The following is a 9,238-nucleotide window of genomic DNA, read 5'->3' on the forward strand; positions in this document are numbered from 1 at the left end:
CTTGGTTGTTGACAACAGATGAACAGATGTTGAAATTTCCCTCCTTTTGGCTGAAAGGTGGAAATTAAAGGTGCAAAATGTTGAATATGTTGTCAGGAATTGGCACTGTTATCAGTTGATTTTTCTTAACTGGTTTTCTTTGTCACAAAGGTGGACTCACTGGGTGGGAGTGGGAAGGCAGTTTTCTAGAAATAACACTGATATTTTTTAAAAGGCCTCAATAAAACTTTTTAAAAATACAGTTCACACTACCTCGTGTCTTTTTTTTTTAATGAAACAAAACTATAGAACAGCAAGAGGCTATAAGGCAGAGGGAAGCCAAATCCTCAGCACTCAGATTTATAACTTTACATATTTTACTCAAGGGGTGTGTGTGTGTGTGTGTGTGTGTGTGTGTGTGTTAGTTCACTCTAGGGTTGAACATGTCAGTATTTGTTATGTACAAAATCCTTGTAGTTAAAAAAAATGAAAAAAAAAAACAACCACCAGAGTAATACAGTCTAACCCGCCATAAACATGTCTCCCCCCTCTCTCTGCTCATTTTCTGAAATCCCCTATGTCTGGAACCTTCTAAGCTAGAAAAATTCCAGCTTCTTAGCTAATTGGCAGGCTCATTGCCTGTGACGTCCAAGATGGGAAACCAATCAGATAAACCTAAGAGAAACCCTTCCCCCTCCCTTCTCCACACCTGGCTCTGTTTAGCTCCCTTGAGTACCTCTGCAGAATGAAGAGATGTCAGAGCCAGAAATCCTACTTATGGACCTGGAAGCTGTATGCTCCCAACATCACAGTTCCCCTTCTCCTCAGGCTAAGGCCTGAAGACCATGGAACCAAATCAGCCTGGCGAGATTCCCTGGTTGTATCCCTTCCCTGCTTCACTTGGGAGGTGTTGGCCCACCATTCTTTGCTGTGGGAGGTTAGTGCCCTAAGAACCTTCTCTTGTTACCCCTGCCCTTTACCTAATCCCCACTTTTTATCCTGGAGAGCTCAGCTAAGTAGCCCCTCCCTTAAACCAAATAAAAAGGACTGTTACTTTCAAGGGGCCAATTCTTCCGGGTCACCTCTTTAAGTTCCAGCAACAGACTCTACCACAGTCCCATTAGCCCCTGAGGGATTCAAAACAGAGGTAAAACTTAGAAAAATAGCAAGAGTGAAGAGACATCATAGATATAATTAGATGAGGGAGATAGTGTGGTAGAATGGAGAGAGCACTGACTCCCAAGTTAAAGGACTGAGGTTCGAATCCTACCTTGAGATTTATTATCACTATGACCCAGCAAGCTACTTCATCCTCCTGTGACATAGGATGGTAGGATTGGGGGGGAGAGTGGCCTCCAAAGTTTCTTCCAGTCTCAGACCTAGGATCCTATGTAAACCTTGGGTAAGTAACCTTCTCTCCCTCTTGGGTCTCAGTTTCCTTCTCCATAAGATGAAGGGAGGTACAAGGGGTTGGATCCAAAGGCCTCTCATTTGCACGATCTCTATCTTTGAGCCTAGAGGAGAACACTCTTAGGAAGCACAAACCATCCTTTATCCAGTACTGAGAGACGTTTTGGCAGGATGCTAAGAGTTCTGGACCTCAAGTCTGAAAGACCCGAGTATGAATCCCAGATCAGTCATCTACTAGCTGTTTAACCCTGGGCAAATCAACTGACCTCTCTGAGCCTCAGTTTCCTCATTTGTAAAATGAATAGCACCTGTCTCCCAGAGTTGTTCGCAGGAGATTTGCTTTGCAAAGGTTCAAGTGCTAACTAAATGTAGCTACTGTTATAAGCAGAGCTACTATTATCATTTACCAACGGCCCGGGCATTAAGAAAGTTGGCAAGATCAGCTGTGATTATATTATTTTCAAAGGATCATAGGCTCCTAGATCTAGATAAGATCTAAGAGACTGTCAAGTTCAAAACCCTTCATTTTGCTAATGGGGACATTGAGGCACGACTAAAGTGATTTGTTTCCTATCCCACAGCTAGTCAATGATAGAAGTTTGACTCCCACCCCAGCTCCCCTTTGGCGTTTCCTTGACCACTTGGGAACTAGTTAATGATTTCTTATATACCACCCACTCACTGAGAGGCCCACGTGGAAAACAAGCTAAAGTCCCAAGGACTTTCATTAAAGAGAAACAGAACAAAGTCCTAGATAGGAATTCGGGGGAATCGAAGGGGAGCTTGTCGAATCCAATGGCTTTTTCTGAACCCTTAATCTTCATAATCTCTCTACAATCTTTGACACTGTCGATCAACTTCCTCTCCTATAGATTCTCTCATCTAGGGGAGAACAACTTCAAGGTTTTAGTGACACTACCCTTTCCTCACTCTCCTCCTAGCCGTCTGCCCGTTCCTTCTCAATCTCCTTGGCTGGTTCTTCATCTACATTGTACCCACTAATTTTAAAATAACTCAAGGCTCTGTCCTGAACCCTCATCTCTTTTCATTATATATTCTCTCCCTGAGTGATCTCATCAGCTCTCATGAATTCAATTATCATCCCCCGTATAAATGATTTTCACCTCTATGTATCCAAGACTAATCTCTTTTCCAAGCTCTACTCCCAACTCACCAACCGCCTTTGGGATATTTTCAAATATATTATCCTGTAGAGGTCTCGATTTCAACATGTCCAAAACAGAATTCATCCTTCTCATAGCCTCCCCTTTCCCCAAGTTGCCAATTACTGTTGAAAATATCTCCACATGCTCTCAGCCACCCAAATTTACAACTTAGATATTTGATTCTCTCCTCTCCTCTTCATTCCTCCTCTCTCCCCATCAGTCTCCCCTTTTCCCTTTCCCTTCCCCTCTCTTCCCACAATATCTCTTGTGTGACCTCTAGCCTGGTCTACTGAAGTAGATTTCTAAATTAGACTTTCTGCCTTGGCTCCTCCCACTCTAATCCAAATATAAAAGTCCTTGATTGGCATTCAGAGTTCTTCACAACCCAGGGTCTTTGTAGCTTTCTGGTCTCCTAACACCTTTCACCTCTCCATTCATTCCACAACCCAGCCATACTGGCAGTTCCTTATATGGGACACTCCATCTCCCTGTCTCCCATGCTGGGAATGCTCTGCCCGCCCCCCTTACCTCCACCTCTTGCTTTTGGCAACTTTCTTCCAGACTCCACTCAAAACCCACCTTCTGTAGGAGGCTTTTTGGGATTCTCCCAGAAGCTAATCCCTTATCTTCCATCAACACTATGTGTATCTTATATGTTTCTTGCTGTTGACACATTGTTTCTCCCATTAGAACATAGACTTCTGGAGAGTTGGATTGTTTCTTTTTATCTCTGCTTTTCAGCATGTGACTGATGGAGAGTAAATGCTCAATGCCATCTTTTTTTTAAATTTTTGAACTGACCAAACACAAGGCAGTATTATTCTGAGATTTCAATGATTTTCTTCCTCAAGGAGGGGGCACTCTACCTGACGGATCGCAGGCTGGGCTACTAAACCCACTGGATTCCATCTGGAGTGACTCTGAGCTCAATGAAATATGAGATGGGGAGGCCATGGGTAGGAAGAGAACAAAACAAACCATTTTCTCCATACTCCCCGCCCCCAACTCCCAACATACAAAGATGGAAAGAATCGGAGCATGAAGTAGGGGGAAAGATCCCATTCCTCTTCTGTCTTTTCCCTCATCTTCCCATAACCCTCCCTCTTTCCCCCTCCTTAGCAAGGCTCTGGAAACTATCAGGAGGCACAGCTGGAGAGAGGTAATTAGCCTTTCTAGGAAACCAATCAAATGTAGCCTCTTCTGCCTCTAGTGACTAGGGTATATCAATCACTTAAGCTCTCGAAATAGTGGGAGGGCTAATGGAGGCCAGATGTTCCCCAAACCAGTGGGAGGAGTGAAGTTAGCAGAAAACTGAGGAGTGGCTGGGGAAGGGCTTCTAACTGAGCATTCTTTAGGCTTTCTTAGTCCCCTCTGGAAAATGTGCCCTAAACTCCAGTATAATAAAGTATAAAATATAATAAATATAAAGTAAAAAAGATATAATAGCTACCAGCTATTTCTCCCGTTAGAATGTAAAAGGATAAGGATTTCTTCCTCGCTTCTACTATATTGCCAGTACTTGGCACAGTTCCTGGCATACAGTAAGCACTTCTTAAATACTTTATCTAGCTTGATGCCAGGATGGTAGAGCAGAACATAGTGTGGAGTCTTAGTTTCCCAAGTCTTGGGTTCAAATTCCAACTCTGCTACTCTCTACTCATGTAACTTAGGGCAGGTCACTTAACTTTTCAAGCCTCTATTTCTTCCTGTTCAAAATGAGGAGATGAAACTCCAGGACTCAGAGGCCTTTCCCAGCTCTGGTCACCCCGGATTTACCTAAAACTGCCAGCCAGACCTTTCGGATTACTACTTCTTTCTCTGGGAAATGATTTCTCAGCACTTGGCTTTCAAGTTTCTATCAAGCCTCGGGGCAAATATTTAGAACTTGTAGCTAGACTTGTAAATGTACCCAGCGAGTTCCAATCAAGGTTTTTTGTTAAGGAACATTACCCAGGCTCTGTATTTCCTGTCTGAATGAAGCTTCCCTCCCTCAGATTCTTCTGTACTTTTCTATGAGTTGTGTGATGCGGGCGGGGTGTTTTGCTTTGATCTAGGCAATAGTGTCCCTTGACAGCAATTCTTTCTTACTTTCACGGACAGTTGCCACTAAATGACTTTGCCATTAAATGATTTTTGTGATCAACTATCATTGACAGGGAAACATGCCTCAGGTCAGTTTGCTGAAGAATATATTTTGAAGCCAGTATGGGAGCTAGAAAGAAGACTGGCTCACTCTGCCTCTGGGCCTGCAGTTAAGCTCCACCAATTATCCGAGCAGAGATGTGGGGTCTCAGAGATGTGGAAAAGGGGGACAGTTCTCCAAATGGCTACCAGAGGATTCAGTACAAACTGGGTTGGGGAAGGGGGGGTCCAGAGTTTGGGGTACCAAAAATTGCTGGCTTTCCACCACCTTTCAGTCAGAGCGAAGGCCTCAGATCTATGAGGGAGGGGAAAACAAAAGGGATAACTAATGCCTAGCGTTAGCTTCACATGCTGGTACCAAATGGCACACATGCTTCCCCCTTTGTACAAAGAAAAGGTCCCAGCTCTGCCACATGTTTGGAATGTTTCAATTTTCTAGGTTCTAGAGATTCTAGGGTAGTGGTTAGCTGGATGGGATAACCAGCTTGGGGCCTAAAGGCTCATTTTCTTATTTCAGTTTAGGATAGAAAATATGTTTATATATTGGATTACTTGCCATCTAAGGGAAGAAGGTTGGGGGAAGGAGGGGAAAATTTGGAACACAAAGTTTTGTAAGGGTCAGTATTGAAAAATTATCCTTGCATTTGCTTTGAAAATAAAAAGATTTAATTGTTTAAAAAAGGAAAATATGTTTAGGATAAATTGCTAACAAAACAAAACAAACAAATAAAAAACCTTGGACAGAAAACAGCAATGATCACATTTTGGGAGACATGGAGGAATCTTCCCAAGAGATTAGATAAAGTAGTGAAACTGTAACTTATTACCTAGATGAGCTGGAAAATAAAGCTTAAGAAGTTTCTTTTTGTCCGAGTTCCTGGGAATATCCTTGAAATTAGTAAGGAATTGCAAGTTTCCCTTGATACATTTCTAGCAAACAGTATTGTAGATATCTTAAACTCAATTTGGCCCAAACTGAACTCATCATCTTTTTTTCTCCCCAAACCCTTTTCTCCTCCTAATTTCTTCATCACTGTTAATGGCACTATCAACCTCCCAGTCATCCAGGCTCCTAACGTAGGTGTCATCCTCAATTCCTCCTCCCTTCTTATCCTCCCTCCATATCAATATGTTGCCAAGGCTTGATCATTTTATCTTTCTAATATCTTTTGTATAATGTCTTTCTCTCTTCTGACATTGCCACCACCCTGGGACAAGCTCTCATCACTTTAGGCCTGATCTATAGCAATAGCTTGATGGTCAGTTTCTTTCTTTCAAGCATCTCTCTATTGTACTTCTCCATTTAGTTGTCAGCGTGATTTTCTATTTTCTATTTTCAATTTATTTTATTAAAAAATCAGAATAAGAAAAAAAGAAAAACAGAAAAGGAATATAAAACAAAACAGAAGAGAATAGTGTCATGTGCTCAGCAGAACATCAGGGAAAATTCAAAATATATAACAACAAATTACCACATCAAGAAAGTACATATGTGTATGTATAAAAGCAGAAGTTATAGTCTTGAGTGTCCATCTTTTCCTTACTGTCTTATAAATTGTTCTTATGTTCTCTGCTGCAAACCTTTTTTACTTTATTCTTCTTTTCCCCCTTTCATTCCCCACCCTACTCCCAAGTAGGCTATAGTTAAGAAAGGCTGTATTTATAGATATATACACATACATATATACACACCGAACCCCTATCAATACACATACATATATCTTTCTTATTCCTGCTGACTCTTTGATTCTGCTCCTCAACTTGCCTTCCTATTACTTAACTTCCCTCCACTCATGGACACCTCCCTTGTCCTCTTCCCTCACCCTTTGCTTCCCTGTCCACCCATACTTCCCCCCTATTTCTTCATAGATTTTGGAGGGTGCTATATCCTTTATGGTATATATGTCTTGTTGCCTAGTTAACCCATTCCTGACGTGAGTAGCTTTCCAAAACTATGAGCCCCGCTTCCCCCTCTGTGGGGGAGGCATTAGTCTTTGTGTCCATTCTTCCTCTGCACCCCATTTGTATAACATGATTACTATTTTTACCTTAACCTCAATCTTTCTTTTGTGCTACCCTATTGTTCATGTCAATCTGAAAGATATACATACAGTTCCCATGTAAAAAAACCCAAACTTTTGTTCATGTTGCATTCCTTGAAATTGAGCTTTGTTATTGGCTCTTTCTTATATGTTAACTTTTCTATTAAGCTGAGGTTTGGTTGATAGAAAGTCCTGAAAATCTGTAAGTTCATTGAGTGTCCATTTCTTCCTCATTCAGTAGTGTAGATAATTTTGCTGGGTATGATATTTTTGGCAGCAGGCCTAGTTCTTTTGATTGTCAGTAGATATGAGTCCAGGACCTGCGGTTTTTTATTGTAGCTGCTGCTAAATCCTGTACAATTCTAATTGTAGTGCCATCATATTTGAATTGGGTTTTTTCCTTATTTCTTGCAAAATTTTCTTTTTGATCTGGGGGTTTCTAAAATTGGCAGTAATATTCCTATGTGTCTTCCATAAAGGATCTCTTAAGTGGTGATCAGTGGATTTTTTTCTATTTCTACCTTCCCTTCATGAGGAAAAATGGAAAAAAAAAAAGAAATTCCAGGACAATTTTCTCAGATTATTTTTTGCATTACTGTGTCGACATTCTTTTTTTTGGTCACAACTTTCAGGCAGTCCAATTATTCTTATATTTTCTCTTCTTGATCTATTCTCCATTTCTGTTGTTTTTCTTATGTTTCACATTTTGTTCTATTTTTTCATTCTTTATAATGTTTTGTTATTTCTTGGTTTCTCATAGCTTCACTGGCTTTTCCTTGCCCAATTCTAATTTTCAAAGTTATTTTCATCTTTGAGATTCTATCTCCTTTTCTAGTAGGTTAAGTTTTTTTTCATAATCTGCTTGCTTTACTTGGATATTTTAAAAAATTTTTTTAGTTTTTCCTGTGTCATTCATTTGATTTTTAAATTCTTTTTTGAATTATTCTATAAATTCTTTCTGGGCAGGGAATTATTTCAAGTTACTCTTTGGGATAGAAGCTTTTTTTTTTTTTTTTTTTACTTCAGTGTCCTCCTCTGAAGATGAATCCTGGTCTTTCCTGTTCCCACAGTAAGTTTATATGATGAGGTTCTTTGCTGGTTCATTATTTTTAAAATCAGAGGTATTAATATAATTACCTCTAATCATGGGATGGGGGGATGGTGCCTCAAGCTTCACCTTAGCTCTCCCCTCTGACCTGGAAGCCCAAACCAAGAATTCTACCCTCCAGCAAGTGCAGGCAATCACCTGCATCCCTGGCTTTCTTAACCAGCCCCGGGTTACTCAGTCTTCCCAGACTCAGACCCTGACTCTACAAACAGTCCAAAAGGTGAAAGTTTCTGTCTTTAATCCCCAGCCTGAAGTTTTTCTTCAAATCTTCTCAGGTTGTCCTTAGACAACCCAAGTCTTCTTTGGGTTTCACCAGTCTGTGCTTACCTTAAGGTAAAAATTTGTTCTATTTGTGGGGGAAATCTGGAAGCTTGAAATTTACCAACCTAGTCCACCATCTTCCCAGAATTCTACCCCAAAATGATTTTCTTAAAGAACTGGTTTGACCATATCTTCCTGAACTCAATAAAATAAACTCCAATGGTTTCCTATCATCTGTAGGATTCTATATAAAATTCTCCTTTTTTTGCCTTTTACAACCCCTCACCCCTTCCAGTTTTCTTAAACCTGACTCATCCCTGTATACTTTGGGATCCTCCCTACTTCAAGCATTTTCATTGACTGTTTCCCACGCTTGAAATTCTCTGCTTCCTTATCTTCATCTTTTGGCTTTGCGGACTTTCTTCAAGTCCCTGTTAAAATACCATCTTCCAAGAAAGATCTTTCCTGATCTCTCTGGTTATCACCAGTTTACCCTGTATATCTCATGGTTGTACATGTTGGTTTTCATGTTGGCTCCCCCAAGTTAAATAAGAGCAGGGACTGCCTTTTTAAACTTGGTTTGTATTCTCAGTCCTTCACAGAGTGTCTGGCTAGTAATAGGCAATTAACAAATGCTCGTTAGCTGCCTGGTGATTGGTGAAGTAGTTCTGCTCTGGTTGGCCACCATGAAGTTGGGATTGGCTTGGTGATGAAAACCAGATCTCAGATCCAATCAACCAGATTCAACCAGATCCTGCCTTCCAGTCCTGTTGGACAGATTAGGGAGAGCTTCCCACATATTTTGTCCCATGCACCTAACCATACTTTACTTCCATTTTTCTGCCATCTCTCCCTATCCCAACTCTGTTCTGGACACAGTCATCAAATCCTTTGTTCCTTTGAAAAAGGACACGTCGATACTGGATAACACTTCTGGCCTGTTTCTTTGTACACACTCCATCTCCAGTCTCTGTGCCTTTGCAGTGACTTCCCTCCATGGCTGGAAGGCTTTCCTTCTTCATCTTCACCTCTTAGCATCTCTGACTTACATCAAGAATTCAGTTCAAATGCTACCTTCTTCAGGAGGCTATTTATTCCTAGTCCACCCAGCTCCTAAAGCCTTCTCCTTT

Source organism: Antechinus flavipes, chromosome X (assembly GCF_016432865.1).
Source record: "Antechinus flavipes isolate AdamAnt ecotype Samford, QLD, Australia chromosome X, AdamAnt_v2, whole genome shotgun sequence".
Classification (NCBI taxonomy): domain Eukaryota; kingdom Metazoa; phylum Chordata; class Mammalia; order Dasyuromorphia; family Dasyuridae; genus Antechinus; species Antechinus flavipes.